Consider the following 18,610-nt stretch of genomic DNA (forward strand, 5'->3'; position numbering starts at 1 on the left):
GGTTCCATTCTGCACACAAGCTGAACGTACTGCACCAAGCGCAGCTATGCTTGGTTTGGCTTCTAGCCTTTTCCAGCCCAGTAGACCAATCCTCTATGAGAGAAGATGGGAAGGGGGTGGTGGTGGTGGTGGTGGTTGGGGGGGGTCGGTGAAGAAAACCTCTGGGAGTCGACTTGTCCCGGACAGTTTGTTTCTCAGACGCACAACCAGGCTAGCTCACTTGCTGATGAATCACACAAGCTGTGCAGAGTGCGTTTGTTTTTTTTGTTTTGGTTTGCTTTGTGTATGTGCGTGTGCGTGTGTGGCACGCTCCTCTACCTCTAGCATTGGGAGGGGAGAAGTCAGAGTCTTGTCAAGTCGAAGCTCTTGTCAGCGTGTGTGGACATAACCGTACAGAAACTTCCAAGTTTTTCCACATCCCTATCGTCTGTTTGGACACCAGTCAGCCTGCCAGCAGTTTCCTGCTCCGTCTTTCTCACAGCCTCCGGGTCTACAAACCAGACTCATCTTATTTTTTTGTACTGTGAAATAAATAGAAAATTTTCCCGGGCTGCCGCAAGGTGATTTGCCGGCGTAATACAGATGGAAGGAGAATGTGGGTTGGAAAGAACAGTTGTTGTGAAGCTTAATGAAGTGGCAGCGAGAGGCCTGGCAGTCATGGCGCTCGCTTCTCATCTCTCACCACAAGATATCTGCCAGACACTGACTTTTTTAACATGTGCGCCGTGACATTTCCAGAGTAATTGAAGGTCAAGCAATTTTTGAACCGCATTTTAGATAATTAGCATTTCCTTCCTTGTTTGCCGTGTGATTAATAAGCTGTTTTGGGCGAATAAAACATTAATATTAAATGTAAGAAAACAGCTGATATGAAATACAGCCACAGACACATGGCTGTAATTCAGCTTTAAATGTTCTTTTAAATTCTTTATTAAATTCACTTTCTCACCCACTGGGTTTTAGAAAGAAGCTCTACAGATAGTCCGTGTTCCCGCTGGCAGGGTAGGAATTCATGATCCAGCATTTCCCCCGGGAGTTACCTTTGCTGGATCCCTATCAATTACCCCTGCAGCGACTTCACTGAATCAGCTCTTTTCCCTCTATTGTTGAAACAGAACATGATTTTCTCATGAATGAAAAATGCTGTTTAATGTTTGATATCCCCCCCCCCCCCCCCCAACCCCTTCAGTGAAGTTGAAAGTCAATGAGTGGGGCTTTGATGTCGATGGTATTGCAGAAAAGGTGTTAGATGAGATTTTCCTAAAAACGTGGTAGTTCATTTGTGGGTTTTTTCCCTCTCTCCACGTTTCATGATTCTTGCAGTATAGTCAAGTGCATTACATCCGAGGGTAAGTGTGCTTGAACATTAAACATTTTGCCATAAAAGATCTCCACCCCGTTTCTGCTTTGACTCTGACCCATATGGGTGTGCAGAGTCTTCCTTTTTCTCAGGCCCACTTGTTTAACTGATATTGGTGCAGTTTAAAGCAGTTTTGTAGGTTCAGGTGGCGAGGCCAGCACTGGAAAGATTAATTCCTGAGGTCCTGTACTCTCATTGTAACCTCTCATTGTAACTACAGACTATAAATCCTCTGTGCTGATTTGACAAACAAGTCACCAGTGAAAACCGACTTCATTTGTCTGGGATATTGCCACCGTTCTTTTTATTACAAGCACACACACATTGCACACACACTTGTTGTTTTTTTTATTTTTTTTTTAATTTTGCTTCTTGTGGTACCTCCGTCTTTGCCACAAAATGTGGATATTTATAAGTGAAGCACACTTTGGGGGCTTAGTGTATCGTGAAAGATGAGGCAAGCAGGTGGAAATGCCTTCCCCGCAGAGCTGCCCTCAGAAAATGGTGCAAAGAAGGCTTCGGTTATCTCCATGTTTCGTGGGATCCTGGCTTGTTACTTGCATTGTTGAAGAACAACACTTTGGCAGTAAAATAAAAAAAGAAAAAAGAATCACTTTAACAGCTCCCAATTTTCACATGCTTATTGCGCTCAGAGGCCTCTAAAACAACTGAGAATGCAAGACTGTCATCTCCCCCGCTGCTTTTATGAGTCCTACTGTTTAATGAGTTTTACCAAGAAAAGGAAACGATAATCAAGAGGGATTTCAAGCTCAACTTCAATCTTTTAAAACCACCTCTTTACTCTTATTTTTTATTTATTTTTTTACATTTATCATGCGATGGTGCTCTGGCCTGATTGAGAACTTCACTCGTGTCAGTCCAGACATATAACCAATTGGCTTATACTGGCACCATTGACTTTGGTGTCTAATAATTTTACAGCACCTACATGTTAAAAACAAATGAATAAATGAGTAAGTAATCATGCTGTATTACCTGCGCTCCAAACACAATGCAAATGTAAATAAACTGTCTTCATTAAATGCAATTAGTTGAGGTTGAACTGAATAAGCAGGCCTGCATCATATATTTCAAATTTACAAGCCTTGTTTTAAATAATAATTTGAATGGTTTTGTGCCTGTAGTGTTTATAATATGTGTAGTTAAGAATATTAAAATCCAAATTATATTGAAATGTGTTATTTTACTCGCCCAAATTGTATTTATTATTTATTTCTTTTTTATCTTATTTTTATTTTATTTATTTTGATTTCTTTTTTATTCATTTTATTTAGTTTCATGTTACCAGAAGACGGAAATCCACCACAGTGCTGACAATAAATCTAAACCTCAACATTAAAAAAAAAAATCACATCATTATTTTTTTTATTTTAATTTTGTTTTACATTTAATCAACGTGTAAAAGAACTGTGTAATCACTTTTTTTTTTTTTTCAACAATTGAGGCACATATGGTCTTTGCTAACAAGCCATTAGAGAGGTGTGTAAATGCAGCGTAAACAGTTTTACCTTCACTGAAACAAAATGAAGAGCCCAGTGTTTCGTCTTCAGGCGCAATATGACTCATGTTTTTAAGCCTATTCTGGTTCAGTGAGCTCCGTTCAATTTTGGACTGACATGCAGGTTTTTTGTTTCATGTGAAAGAAAGAACGTAAGAGGTTTGTTCAGAGGTGATAATGTGTCACATTTACAGAAGCTCTGCAGTCAAGGATGCCAAGGCAGGTTTTCAACTGCAGCACCTCTGTGTGCTTTGCGAACAGAAAACAGTTACCTGCTGCACAAGAAGCTGGGAAATTTGTTATCACTGACAGACATCTCTTTTTTCCTCTCTGTAACCTTCCTCTGTTTTCTTTTTTGTTTTTGTTTGTCTTTACAACCTCTGTACGATGGATTTAAAGTGGCACCGTAAAACAACCTGACCACGCCACAGAGTCGTGTTATTTCTCATTCAAATGTTTTTTGTTCCCAGTCCTGTTTTTTTTTTTTGTTTTTTTTTCTTTTGCTGTATTGGCTTCCCTCCTTTTTCTTTTCACTCTTCACTATTGACTTGACTCTTTTTTTTTTTTTTTTTTTTAACTCTCCCCTCAGTTCGCTTTATCAATCAGTGGGTTGTGCCTTTGTTCAGCTCTTGGGATCAAATCAGATTCACTCTGGGATTGAATGTGTGTAGCCATGGCCTCCTGCATTTGAAAGGCAATTCATTCAGCTGGAACTTTGCAGTTCAATTTGAAACAAGATTGATGTTGGCAAACTTCACACCCCCTTTCTTGCAAAATGTTTCCTCCATTGCCGGCATCAATTGCTGACGGGCAAAGGGCATATGCCATTTTGTAATGGTGATGTCTGGGCTTCTCAGCAGAACAACACAAACTGAGAAAAGAGGCTATTCAACAATAACAGGAAAGCCCCGGGTGTACTGTATATTTCGATGTGCTTGAACTCTGTATTCTGTAAATGCTAATTTGATTCCAGTGATTAATTGCGCCAACGTGACAGCATTTATATTAAGGAGATGCATCCATACTGCAGTCATGAAGATCTCACCCATTTTTTTAATGGGTCATTAAGGAAGTTGTTAGTTTTGTGTAGTCCAGTAAATCAATACACTCTGCGGTTTGAAAGTCAATGACAGTCATGCTTAAGAAAACAAAGGCTTAATGAAGATGCATGTGTATGTTCATGGAAGACGGGGCTCGCTGTACTGAGTGTGTTTGATTTAGGCTCAGGGGGACATGGAGGAGTTTCACTGAATACATACATAAATAAATAAACCGTTCAGACACTGAAGTGATGATAAGTTCCCAGCTGATTCCTTCCATCCATCCATCCATCCATCCATCCATCCATCCATCCATCCCTATGGTGTGTGTGTGTGTGTGTGTGTGTGTGTGTGTATGTGTGTGTGTGTGTGTGTGTGTGTGTGTGTGTGTGTGTGTGTGTGTGTGTGTGTGTGTGTGTGTGTGTGTGTGTGTGTGTGTGTGTGTGTGAGAGTGTTCTGCAGGGATTTATTAAGTTCACAGGGATTCATTATTAAATCACATCAATAAAAATGTAATTGTCAATCATTAAACTGTACCGTGAATATGTTTTATGATTTAAAATTTGAACAATATAGTTTACTTTTTTGGGGGGTTGATTTTTTATTTTTTTGTCTTCTATTTCTCTTTCAATTTACCTCACCGTGTTTCCTGTCGCCCTTCCAAACTGTTTTATCTCTGCAAAGGTCAGCTGAAGAAAGGTAACTTGGTTAAAAGCTGACTACAAGTGATGGCTGTCATCATCCTCCCCCTCATCACAAAGGATTTGATCAAATCCTTCAGGACTTCTCTCCACTCTGACACCCATTTTCTTTTTTTTTTTCGTACTCTTACCTCCCATTACGGCGACCCCCCCCCCCCCCCCCCCCCCCCCCCACACACACACACACACACACACCACCACCACCACCACCACCGCCGCCACACACTGACTCTCCCCACCGAGCCGAGGTGGTGTGCACACCAGCAGATTCTCAATCCCTGCTACAAAGCCTCAGCAGCGGGGCGGTAATGACCCTGCCACAACGGCAGTAATGATGGAATCAGTGGGGGGGTTAAGCTGGCTCTCTGACTCTCCCTAATAAGTCCCCTAATAACTGTTAACATCGGGGCCGACCTGGCCACCGGATCAAACACACTCACGCCTGGCTGACCGCCTCACATGACACTCAGCAACCTCTCAGACAAGAAAACTGTTGCTGACCAGAGAGTGGGCTCCGGCCCCGACAGCGCCTGTTCTGCATCAGTCCGCTGACACAAGTTTCTGGCTCACAGAACAAAGCTGCAACAATGAGTGCTACTCAAAATATTTAATCCTGTTAAGCTGCATTCATTTGCTAACAATATGTCTTGTTGATAAGAACCTTTGAAAAGCATGTTGCTCTTGGGAAAAAAATAAATAAAAACATGTCCCAAGACTGTTATTGAGCCTCTGTCTTTCTAGATACGCACAATATAATAACTCTAATGAGTTTAAGCTTAACTCAAGACAATGCGACCCACCGAGAAATAGTCTGCCATGTAATGATAGCACATGTACAATGATAAGCTTTTAAATTTATTTTTTTTTAATGTCAAACTGCTATGGAGACAGGGTTGCTGGTCCCATGTGTCCCTGGAGAACATTTCTGTTTATTCCAGATTCCGTTAATTGAGAGCAGGGAGCATCTGTCAAGGCAGCCTCCTCCTGTATTTCTTCCCCTGGAATTCCTCCCGTCTCCCTCCTCTTAGCTCGCCTTTTTCCGCCTGCTTCTGAGATCTTCTCGTTGGACACAACGGTGTCCGTTTGGGGTCGGAGCCAGGTGGGTCAAAAGACCCACTCTCACTCTCGGGCTCATTGTTTCACTTCGTCTGTCTCCCACAAGCAGAATGACGAAATGGTGTTTGACCACATTTTGTAAAAAGTCGATTCCTGGACTTTTACTCACGTCTCAATCACACAAGGATTAAACGTCTATCATTACAAAAAAAAAGTCAAATAGACTTTTAGAAAAATTAGAAGAAAAAAAAGAAGCACCAATTTGTATAATTTTCCATATTTCAGAATGGGGGAGCATTAATTGCTGATAAAGGCAGTGGACATTTGTCTCAATAAAGCACAAACCACCCTCATGTTCATTTCTTTCTGTTTTGGGACGGTCGGTCCACTGTGAATATTCCGGGGTCAGCCCTTTTCTTTGCTCATCCCTGCAAGTTTTTAATATATTACATATGAATGGAAATTAGGTCCTTAAATATTAATGACAAGTAATTGGTTTATTGTAGGAGATGATATTATGTGCAGCAGCATCTGTGTGAGGGAGCGAGTGAGGGAGAGCGAGAGGGAAATTTCCTCTCATTCCTACTTCATATTGCCTTGCTGTGATGTCCCACTGATTTTAATCTTCTCTTCTCAGATGAGAGCCATTCTGGCTATCACAGTGCACTTTAACTTTAGCCCTCTGAATATTAGCTTTCCTTGATACCTGCCGCTTCCTGCCTCCCAAATCTACACCCTGCCCACTTTTATGTGCCTTCAGGTACTCGGTAATGTTCATCAAAAAACTGTCTCTTCAAAAATAAATATCCCCTCTGCATCTAAATATTTTATTTCGTTTTCTTCATGCGTACTCCCCTGGATAATATCCGCTAACGCTAGTTTGGGATATGTCAATCTCTCTCTGTTATCTCTTTCATGTAGTTCTCCACCAGCCCTCAGAAGTGTATGAATTTGTGTCTTTGTGTTCTTTTCTTTCGTTTTTTTTTGGGTTTTTTTTTTTTAATCATCAAAAACATATTTAAGTATTCCCCTTTGTAACCTTTTTTGTTTTATTTGTTGCTATGCACGAGTGCTTTCCGTCTTTTCCCTCATAAAGTAAGTTTGTTCCGTATATAAATATTATAGCCACGACGTCTAAACACACACATATGAATAATAAGAAGTGTGGAACAAAGAAAGCACAGCAAAGTCTTTAAAGTACCTTAATATAAGTTTTTGTTTCCCATCCCAGGTGTATTTGTAACACACATAACTGCCTCTGACAGTTAAATGTTAAACTTTCCTTTTGCAGTCTGGCTTTCACATCAGTTCACTGAATACTTGGCTATTTTGCTCACCATTACCATGACATGACATTTGCTCGTATAGCAGTTTTTGTCATATCATACATAACAAGTGCTATCCCTGGTAATGATAATCAGCCCCAGTGTAATATATTCAGAAGTGGTATTTAGGTATTTACTTAAACTGGTGTGTATATGTGTGTGTGTGTGTGTGTGTGTGTGTGTGTGTGTGTGTGTGTGTGTGTGTGTGTGTGTGTGTGTGTGTGTGTGTGTGTGTGTGTGTGTTTTGTGAGATTTGTGTACTTGATATACAGTATAAAGCCTCTGCACTGCTGCCTAATTGAGTGATAGAAAGCTTATTAACAATGGCTCTTGCATTAAAAAAAGAAAAAAAAAGAAAGGACAATGTCAGCCTTGTCACTGCCACTGGAGCTTTCCACGTGGAAAAAGACCAGTAGAGCTTCATTAACTCACTGCATGATCCCAAACAGCACAGTTAGGAGTGTATATCTACTGCTGCGTGGAACTGAGTGTAACAGGAGTTTTAATGGCGATGTTTGATAGTTCACTGTGTTGATCATTTTCGGGCAACATCAGGGATTATTTCGAAAGCTCTGATTACAGTAGGTGTTTTGGTTATTCAGAAATAACCGGTAGAGGTTTGTCAGTAAGAATATATCTGTCATGACAGTCTTTGCACAAAACTACTCAGCTATTCAGTGACACTCAGCATTCAATTAGCATCGTTGTCTTCACTTCGGTATTAATTTCAGGGGTTGGTAGCTTCCACTCCGCTTAAGCAATATTTGCCATTTCATTCCTCAGATAGGCCCTATAGACGCACTTTGTTTGTCTAGCTGTTAGGACTCAGCCACCTGCTGTATTTCATAATCTCCACTTAAATGAGCTCGAACACAAATTCTGTCGGCTACACAATTAGCTTGCAGTTAATTCATCAACCAGTCGTGCTGATGTTTTACGAGCATTTCGGTTTCACCCTTGTTGCCTGACTCCGACCTCTCCAAAAAGCGCTTTGGATCTGCCTTCATATCGACTCATGATCTCCATACAGGTCAGGAAGTGCACAGCGACCCAAAGCCCAGCGACGCGCGGTCGCCTGCTGAGTTTGTTACATGGCATTAAGGTTAATTTGTCTTTGAGCCTCTTTGGTGGAATTGGTTTGCGAGTACAAGCGGCCCAGGAGGTGACACTCCTGTAGCCAATGTGGACGGGACGGGAGTATAGGTAGGTAGGATAGGTAAACAATCAGAGTCCTGCGTGTTCAAGATGGTGCCTCCTTGAATATAAACAGTGGTGACTTCTCATGCCACAGGGAGGTAAATTACTATACAGACACAGAAAGGTTGAGATGAGGAAATCAGAGAGTGAGGTAGACAGACTGATTACATATTGGGATCCAGAGCCGCCGGAAAAAATAAGAAACTAACGAAAAAGAAAACAGTGATATTTGAAGGGAAATGGTTCGACTTGGGTCGGACCTTGCTGTGCAGAGTCTTCATGTTCTCTCTATGCACACGTGTATAGATTTTCTCCAGGTATTAAACTGATTCTAAATTGACTATAGGTTTGAATATGGTACGAATGGTACGGCTGGGGATCGCTGTATTTCAAAATGTGATATTGAAGACCATTGAAAGCAGCTTTTAAACATTTCAAAAGAAGTCGTATCAAATCAAACGTTTGTAGAAACAATTGCTGCTCTCAGATGCTAATAAAACAAAGTGAGAAATAATTTCTCAGACTTAAAACTATTCTAATGTGTAAACATCTCGTGTGATTTGTTGCCATAAAAATTTAATTACTGAAGTAAATTCACCTTTTGCAGAGGTCCAGGTGTACTATTTAGCTATTTATATGAATAATAATTCCATCTGCACACATTAAATTTAAGCTGGGTTTTTTTTTCTCTGTGATGAGCGCTGAGGTTTGAACCATACATCAATCTTTTGTCACTCACTTGATGTTATTTACAGCAGGAACAGCTGTTGAGAGGTTGTGCAGAGGAAATAAGTGCATAGTTTTAGAAAGTTAGAGTCACCAATTATAGAAACAAATGTTTTTAAATCAAAGAAATGTGTTTGACATGACCAAACTGAAAACAAACACCGGCAGAAAATAGCATTGGAGTCAAGGAAGTGTGATGCGATGATAATAAGACACTTTTGTTGATAAGATTTGACAGGTTTCGAGCAGTACCTCTCTATAGTACTGTCCATTACACGTCTCTCACTTTCCCTTCGGGATAAACACATCGGCAGGGTTAGCCTTTACTTATTACCCCTTATTTAATTTATTTTCCCTCTCTTGTGCTCACTTCCCCATTGTCTCTTCCTCCCTGGCATGTGCCGTCAACTTAACATCATTGTCTCCATTTCATTTTCCCCTTTACAGTATCCATCCATACTTCAATTTTTCAAGTCAAAAGTAGATCTTTTGCACATTTGGATTCATATATGAAGCCTCCTTCAATCCCCTCATGAGTAGCTGTTTAAATAGTGAAGTGTTAAATCAAGACAACAAGGCATACAGATTCTGTCATGGGAAGATGAAATGATGGATAAATCACACGGCTCTGTATTTTTTCATCGCGGCAGTGTGGACGCCTTCAGGGGTAATCTTCCTGTAAATTGCTGCACTTAAATATTGTTTCCTTGCTTGTTCTTTGCTTTTGACCATGTTTCATTAAGCACTCGGCACACTGTTGGAACATTGCAGAGAAATCTGAGGCTGTAATGTGATAAATGTGCAGAAGACTGAACAAGGCTGCTCTAAGCATGAGCCATTATTTTAATATTGTTTTTGGCTCGGTTTTCATTCTCCCTTTCTAATTCTCTTTTGTATCTTTGTACAGTCTTTGTCTCCACAAGCAAAAACACCAAAAATTCACAAACTCTGAGGGTGCCTGGTCCTGCTGCGAAGCTCCTCTCAGACTTTAGCCATGTTAAGCTTTAGGTCTTTCAGCGGTGTTGCACTGTTATTGCACTTTTGCTCCACCTACACAGTGAAAGGAAACTACATCAGTAACACTTCAGGGTACTGGCAGGGTCATGGGAATTTTGCATTCGCTTCTACCATGTACACAAGTGCGCCGGAGCCAGCTCGAGCTGTGCACCGAATCAAGCACATTTAACTGAAACACTGACTCAGTTAACATTAAAATCTGCAGCGAGCGGGCGGGCCGGTGCACAATGTATTCCAGCAGGTGTTTCATCATCTCCACATTCTCACCAGACCTTTGACCTCGCTTGCTCATCGCTAGATGAGGGCTGACTGATGTCAAGCCCATGTATGAATGTTTCTCTGCATGGGATGCACAATCCCGGCTGTGGCTGGAGACTGTTAAGCAGGGAAGCTGCTGGTTTTAGAGACTTGACAGATTACTTTGGACTGTGTGGATTTGCATTAAGGTGTTTTTTCTCTCTTGGTCTTTCTTTTCACCTCTCTGACTCCCCTCCAATCTAGCTCTGGCTGAGGTAAAGCAGCTTATTAACCTTTCCGAGGCCACGGGCGTCCCCCGGATGGAGAGACACCACAGACGTACTGTGTAAGACAAATTAACCTGGGAGAATTGATACGCCTTGATTTTAATTTTAATCACACTAAGCGGAGGGATGCATTGGATATTTCATGTCTGATGTGGATGTGAAGAAAATGCTTTCAATATTATCATAGTTCAGCTGTTCTGAAATGGAGACTTGCGTGAAGAATAGTAACATGTTTTTTTTTTTACTTCTGACTACTTCAAATGTTGTTGCCATGGATTTCATTTACAAAATGATAGGGTCGTAAATGTTTAGTTTAAACGTGTCATTATCACTTTTTTTCTCTTTTGAGTTGCACGCCTCCTGCAACTGATGCACACTTACTCACAATGCTATGTGATGTTTAGAAGTTACTTTACTGACTGTTACACAGATAACTAAGTTACATGAAAGCAACTTTTGCCAAATCAGTCCCTCTGACCCATGAGTTCATTTAGGAGGTATTCCCTTCTCCCGACAGATATCAGTCCAGAATGATCTAGGGTCATTTCGGCCACGGAAATGCTGTACATCTTTTACAAATCGGCCACAACTGTATCTGACTATCTATAATTGAATGTTCATAGCTCCCCTGCTGTGTAATTAGAGATCCTGCGGTCTGGTGAGAGCGGAGAGAAGACAGGTGCGTACCGGTCACCTTGTAGTTCATTACTTTGCCCCTGACGTGGGGTGGTTCACCCACCAGGAAGGCAAGGAAACAACTTGCCTCACAGCAGCCTTCTTTTGTTATCCCCCTGCATAGTTTAAAATGAGTGAAGCAAGCAAATGGTCACATTTGTTTCTTTTCTTTTTTTTTTTGTTTTTTTTTGTTTTAATGGCTGCACTGAGTAGCAGGCTGGAATGAGCGCTGATTGCAGGCAGAGGAGAGGGCCGCTGAAAATACTCTGAGGTTAATTGTTTGCGTGTCAGGATTCCCGTCTGCCTCACTCTACTGGCATTAGCCAAAACTTGCACAATGGTGGAAGCAGACGCCTGTGCTGGATGTGATGAGCCAGCGGTGTAGTGGATGACTAAGCAGGGCGCGCTGGCCTCTCCGGGCCCTCGAGTCCCTCTCTGCGTCTGAGGCTCAGTTTGTTCATTAAAGGTGCAGAAGACGATTTGACCGTAGGCGAGTCTCAAATGACCCCACTCTCTGTAAATGCTTCATTAGCTTTGCTTCTCCCATATTGGACTGCCTCACTTAATCTATGCTCCTACTTGCTTCAACTAAATTGTGTATATAGAGTTTTTGTGTGAGTGTGTGTGTGCGCGCTGGTGAATGGGATGCATATATTTGCATGTGTGTTAATGAGGGCTCCTGGTGGTGTGTAATTAACACAACAACAAATGTCCCCAAAGGGTAAGATTAACGTTGAACACATTAGACACAATGGAGCTCGGGAGAGACTTTTTTTTTTGGCAATTAAATGTTTTGTGTCTGTGTCTGTGTAAGTCAAACCATAACTCATGTTGGCACAACTGTATTGCTGCCATTTCTGTCTCTCAGATGCACACACACACACACACACACACACACACACACACACACACACACACACACACACACACACACACACACACACACACACACACACACACACACACACACACACACACACACACACACACTTTGCACAAAGCCAGCAGTCCCTCTGGATTTGTGGGCTCCTCGCATGCAGGCTGGCAGGATTCTGTCTGCCTTCCTTTTCCCTACCGTCTCCTCCACGCAACCTGGTCCAACAAAGATAAACACATGCTGGGTAGATTATTAGAGAAGTACCAGGGGCCCCGCAGCAGAGCAGCTAGTGCACCATTGTGCCCCGAACGTGGTGGTACCTTGTAGAATCCGATGCAGTCACCCCCAGGGTTTCTGATACATACTTAGACACAGGTGGGCGCTGATACCAGTATGAGAGCTACAACAGGCTCCAATGACGTGTCGTTGTCAGCAGAAACTCCCGGCACATTGTTTTTACTAATAGCATTGCTGGTGGTTCAGATGCAGCTTAAAAAGGGAGGAGCGGAAACTTGGCAGTTCTTTGCAGATATATTATTCACATGTGGAATGCAGGGATATAGTATTTTTTTTTAATCACAGGATTAGAGGAGGGCACTACCAAGTACTCGAATACCCAAAAGCGCTTTCTGTCTGTCTGTTTGCCCCCATTAAACCAGAGAGTGTCCACGGCGGTCACCCACAGACAACATTCATCCATTTCCATGTTGTGTTTTATTTGACACGTTGTGTTTCTGCGCTGTTGTATTTGTTTGCTCAATGAATTCCTACTTGTTTGTGTATGCTGGTGCTGTAAGTTGAAGGAGTGATAAAAGATGCCCTTGCTGTGTTTACATTGTGCTGTGTGACAGTGCGGATGCTGTTTGGTCCTGAGTGACACATGAGAAGCTGCAGATAGAGGAGTTACAGACAAATATATATCACTTGTTATACAGCCAAACACACACGGCCTTGAAGGACGTCTTATTATTTGATGTGATAGACCAAAAGATAGTCCCTCTTGACCATTTGCCTCTGGGCTTTTTCATAAACTCATTGTTTTATTAGATATTGTATATGCTAGCTTAATTCAGTTTAAATTATTTGCCAGTCTATCACATTTTAGAAATCAAGAGTATACATTAATGTTTTAGGACTGTGAGGATCAAAACTTTAAAAAACCCACACCGTTAAAGCCCCTAGCCAGAATTGCGCTGGAAACAACAGTTGCTGTGATACAACACTGCTCGCCACTACACCACGGTGTACCTCTAATGGTTTTCATTTTCTTCATTTCCCTTCAATTCATGATTCACAGCATCGTGCTAGCAAAACCTGAATTGAGTTTCTATTGATTTTAGTACAAAATATGTTATCACAAGGCAATGCTTGTATCATTTGGGCACAAATGGAAGAAATAAATACAAAAAAATCACCAGCAGGAAGAGAGACATAGTTGGTGCGGATGTAAAAAGAGATGTTTTAAAAATTTGTATTATTCGAGATGATGGCGATGATAGAGTGAGAGGGATGTGATAAGTACACCGGGAGAGGCTGTTATTGCTGCTCAGGAAAATGCTAACATTTCTCAGTAGAGGATTTGTGTATACAGCAACACACTTTATTGGACCAGGAGTTGGGTGTGAGATTTCTAAATTACCTTCCTGCTCTGGCAACAGAACATTACTCCCTTATTACTGTGGTATTTTTGTTGATTTCACTGATATGTGTCTGGGAAAGCATTCGGGTTTTTAAAAGGTTAGGCGGATTGACAACAGTGGCATCTAAAGTGTGAGTAGTAAACATGTAGACTCAACTTCATGGCAATTGTAGGGCCTTAGAAACACACTTGGTTCTACCCACATTGGCTCTGATAGACTGCCTGTACTTGCATTATTGTTCTGTCTGTTGTAATTAAGAAAAACATGCTGTCAAACTCACAATAAACATCGGTTTAGCAGTGTCTGAATTTTTACTTTTTTTTCCTGCTGAATGTGGCTGGATGTCGATGTCCTCCAGCACAGAGAAAATAACTCCCAATTAATGTGACATGTTCTCACCAGGAACAAGAACAAAACCCCATATGTATGAATAGCTCTTCGCCAGCAGTACTACAATTCAAGGTCTCTAAATCGGTTAATCGCCCATCAGAGCTGGCAGGCCAAGGGTATATTGCTACCTTCGAACAATTGTCACCTAACAATCTGCCGAACCTGGAAGAAAGACATTCCTGCTCTCAAGTGCCGGTCCAAGTCAGCACAGGCGATCTGTCCCTTGAAACATGGCAACTCCTTGTTATTTATTTTTTCTTTTCTCTTATGAAAAGAGCAGTATAAATTTGCTGGGAGAGGTGTTGATCTTTATTTGGCTGAGCAGGAACAGTCACAAGGTGTTAGCCGTTTCAATAAAACCTGTTAAAAATAAATAAATAAATAAATACATAAAAAAAAATGCTGGCAAATAACATATTAAGAGTATCGCATGCAATTTTTTTGTTTGTTTTGTTTTTGTTTTATCTCTCTCTCTGGAGAGATGCCAGGAGGCACAGAGTGGATATGGTGATAATGTATGACAGTATATAATGAGGTTAAGCTGCCAATGTGGTGGCAGGTAATTCAAATCATGTAATTGATAAAGCATAATAATATATTTTTTCGATAATTTTATGGGTGTTTTTTCAACATTTTATTAAGCATTTATTTATTTTTTTACTTACTCTGAACATAATATGAGCGAAAATAAAGTAATATACTTTTGTATTTTCTTTGTTGAGATAGCTGGATGGATGATAGATAGATGGATGGATGGATGGATGGATGGATGGATGGATGGATGGATGGATGGATCATAGACATAGTCAGAATAATGATATATAGTTTTTAATCTTTTAATTAAAAAAACATATTTTTTGAAAGTATCACTTATGGTTTGTTTGAGTTATTTCTTTTTAATTTAGTTAAACTGACAAAAATGTTGCTCAGAAATAAAATTTATATTGTTATAAGAAACCACATCAGACTACAAAAAGGCTATTTGTATTAGAATCCTTCATAATGTTCCCCCCCCTGTTCGTTTTAAATGAAGTATGTTAGTTATTCATATTAGCTGTTTTGATTGAAATCGTAAATGTTTCCTGTCATCAATCCACTGGAGGTGTTGCCACTCAGAGAAAATCTGTCTGCCAGTAGGGGGCACTGTGATACAGGACAATAAGTGGAACCTCAGTGTGGTTAGTGGCAAGAGGAGCACTTTCTCCTGCAGCCTCATTGGGGTTTGGCAAATCATAGATACACCTACGGCCAACAGAACGTATCCGCCATCAAATTTTCATCAGATCACACAGCGAAGACTTTCTGGATGTTGTGACAGCGACCGACCTGAATGTTTGAACATTGCCTGTGTGAACTCTCTCTCTATCTCTCTCTCTCTCTCTCTCTCTCTCTCTCTCTCTCTCTCTCTCTCTCTCTCTCTCTCTCTCTCTTGAGGGTATGCCAAAACATTAACTTTCACATGTTTTATTTCCCAGAGGAGACGCTGTGTTTCAATACCACAGTCAATCTGCTGTTTTTTCCTATCCGGTCATGGTTTATGTCAGGAGGAGTTGAGCCTCTCAGGGAGCGTGAGTCCGCAGGTCCACCGGTTCAGTGCTGGACGTCACCGAGGAGATAAAATGCATTTGGCAGAGGAACGTTCACTCCTTTGCTTCATGTGCGCTGACGGGTTAGGAAAACAGTGAGCTGAAGGGAGGGCTGAACAGACTCCAAAATGCAGTGTTTTGAGAAGTCTTGAAATGTGTGAAAGGTTGTAAGATACATAAAGCACGGGTCGGGAGAACCGAGTTATCAGAAACACAGGAACGCAATGATTTGGCTCTGGCAGGATTGATTACTTTTAACGGCTGTAGGATGCACCCTGATGTTGTCCATGGTCAGCTGGGATTGGCCACAACACAACGCAACACAACTATAGCTCGGTTTTCTGCCTCGGAGAGAGGTAGATGAATGTATCTCTTTAAGTATCATCTAATGATTTTATGGTTATTTTACAGTGAAGCTTTAAGACCTCATCTCACCAAAGACTTGCAATAATGGTGATAACTTGCGATGCATGAGAAGCTATTGGATTTCATTCACAGTTGGCTTCGTCTGTCATTAACCAAACTGTGGCATCATTTTATTTTTTATTTTTTTATTTTTTACAATGTAATGTGAAACTCTGACTTCCAAATGTGCATTGTAAGTACCCTGCATTTCAAAGACGCGCCTTATGTAGGCCAGTGTGTTCATGCTTGAGGGGAACCCTTTAACCATGATCAATATTTTGCTGTGTTTTGTTCTGCGCTACATTTCAGACGTTTTAGTTTTGCTGTGCTAAGCTTTCCACTTATTGGACCTCCAGTTCTCAGACCTGCATAAATTACGGCGTGATATATATGAATACCAAATACGCAATTGCTTGTGTGTCATGCTGCGGCTACTTGTTTTCCCCTCTGATTGTTTATCTATTCTTGGGATCTACGTTTCATATGTTGCTCCTTTGTTTCCTCAAATCTGCCTCCTTTTCTATAAGATGAACTTCACTGTGTGCTTTACACACACTGGTCAACTGGGCAGCAGTCAGATTCACTGCTGATGTAGGTTTTTAATTTAAGGAGCAGAGAGCGCATCCAGTTGATTAAACTCCTTAGTTGAATGTGTAAAACCTCTGAATGGCAGCTTTGTGGTGCTAAATAGGAAAAGAGAATAACCTTCGGGGTTTCCTTTTCCACAAAGTTCATTTTCACTGATTTGCTCCTTCTGTCTTTCTTAGGTGAGTTATTATTGCCTATCTGGGCAAGTGCCATCCACACCATTGTGTTTTTCTTCCTCTGCGCTCCTCTCATGCTCTCTCTTCTTTGTCTCCTGCTAAAAATCCTGCAGCCGCTCTTTGTCTGTATACATGCGTGTTGTTTATCAAACATGTGCACACACCAGAAAGTGCAAGTTCGACAGACGTCTGAAGCGTGCCTCATCTCTTCTGCAGTGCATGTGCCTTCCTTTTTCTTTTTTCTTTTTTTTTTCTTCGTTTTTGCGTTTGAGAGAGAACCCCCCAAAAAAACAAAAAAAAAAAAACATCAATGATGAGCAGAGATAAGAACAGAGTGGGAGCATTGCACCAGATTTGCTGAAGTTCACACAATTTGCGAGGGTTAATTTTGCGTGGAAAATTGTTTGCATCCTAAGATCAGTTGCAGATTTGTTCAGGTACATTAAAGGAAGGTGTGAAATATTGTAATTAAAATGCATTATTTAGCAGTCGGTGGAAACAGTGAAACAATGGAATTTGCAGTCTGGCCGATAAAGCTAAAATATAACATAATTTAGGAAAAGCAAATCACATGGAAATATATCAATTTTGATTATTACAAGGAAAACTGTATACATACTTGTATGCAAAACAATGACCAGGATAATGAAATGAGTTTTGCACAGTGCATGTTGGAGTTTTTATTCAGAGAAACATGGGATTTAGTGTCGCTATTTCTGTACAATGATGTAGATCATTTAGATAAATTAGCACAAACCTGATTGTGGGTCATAAGCTCATCTGCTTGACTCCACTTTATAAGAGAGGTGGCAGTCAACCATTTCCCCCCTTCTGGCTTTTTATAATATCATATATTTGAGTTTCCCTTTCAATTCTAAATCTTTTGTTACATAGATCCTAGATCATGCAACCGTATTATTTTAAAAACACATATTGATAGTGTGTGTTTAGGTTCCTGAAGTCAAGCCAATCTTTGTAGAACACCTGCTCTGGTTTGACTGTGAGCTTCTTTTTTTGGTACTTCAATCAAACTAATCCAGTTTGTCGTGTTTGTTGACTCATTTCCAATGCGTATGTTTCATGAAGCTGTTCCTTTCTAAATTAGGATTACTCGTATATTCTGTAAAGCTAATGGATTCTGAAGTACGACAGTTAAAGTTGGCGTTTAATAAGCTCTTCAGTGCCATTAACTTTTGACTTTTGCTCACTGGCTTCATAAAATATTTACAACAATCTGCTCAGATTAGGCCTGGCTACTGTTTTTAAGTATTTCATACAATAAATACAGTCTGATACACGATATGATGTGACTCAAACGTCATATTTGAGGAGAAATTTAACCCATCAAGTCCGGTACAATTTCTAACTACAAGAATAAATATTTCAATGTTATGGGCTTGTTCTGTCAGAAAAAACACATTTCTAACATTATTTTGATAATAAAGAAGTCTGAAACGTGAAGCCATATCAGGAACTCTCCAGAGCTTTCCAGGGATGTTTGTCAGCTGCATAACCGTGGATCCCGCTCTAGAAGTTTTATACCTGAAGGCTTCTACAGACTGTGTGGTTTTAGTAGTCTTTTAAGGTTATTACCTTCTACACTGTGCGGTATGGATTTCATAACGTTGAAATTGGCAGTTTGACAAGGTCACTGAATCGAAGGTGGTTACTACTTCTTCACTAAATAACTAAGTGAATTAAGAGCAGAGCTGTTGTTCGAGTACCCTTAGTGGACAGGGAATAGTGTGAGACTGTGCTCCTCCAGCATTATACCTATTTAGGAAAATTCTAACTATTGTTTAAGTGCA

General features: G+C 40.7%; 1 protein-coding gene across 3 annotated transcripts in view; it reads left to right on the forward strand.

Moving 5' to 3' along the window:
• Positions 1–18,610, forward strand: part of diaph2 (diaphanous-related formin 2) — a 391,029-nt gene that overhangs the window by 157,567 nt on the left and 214,852 nt on the right. The window lies entirely within an intron of this gene.

This window comes from Lipophrys pholis, assembly GCF_963383615.2.
Source record: "Lipophrys pholis genome assembly, chromosome: 6".
Lineage (NCBI taxonomy): Eukaryota > Metazoa > Chordata > Actinopteri > Blenniiformes > Blenniidae > Lipophrys > Lipophrys pholis.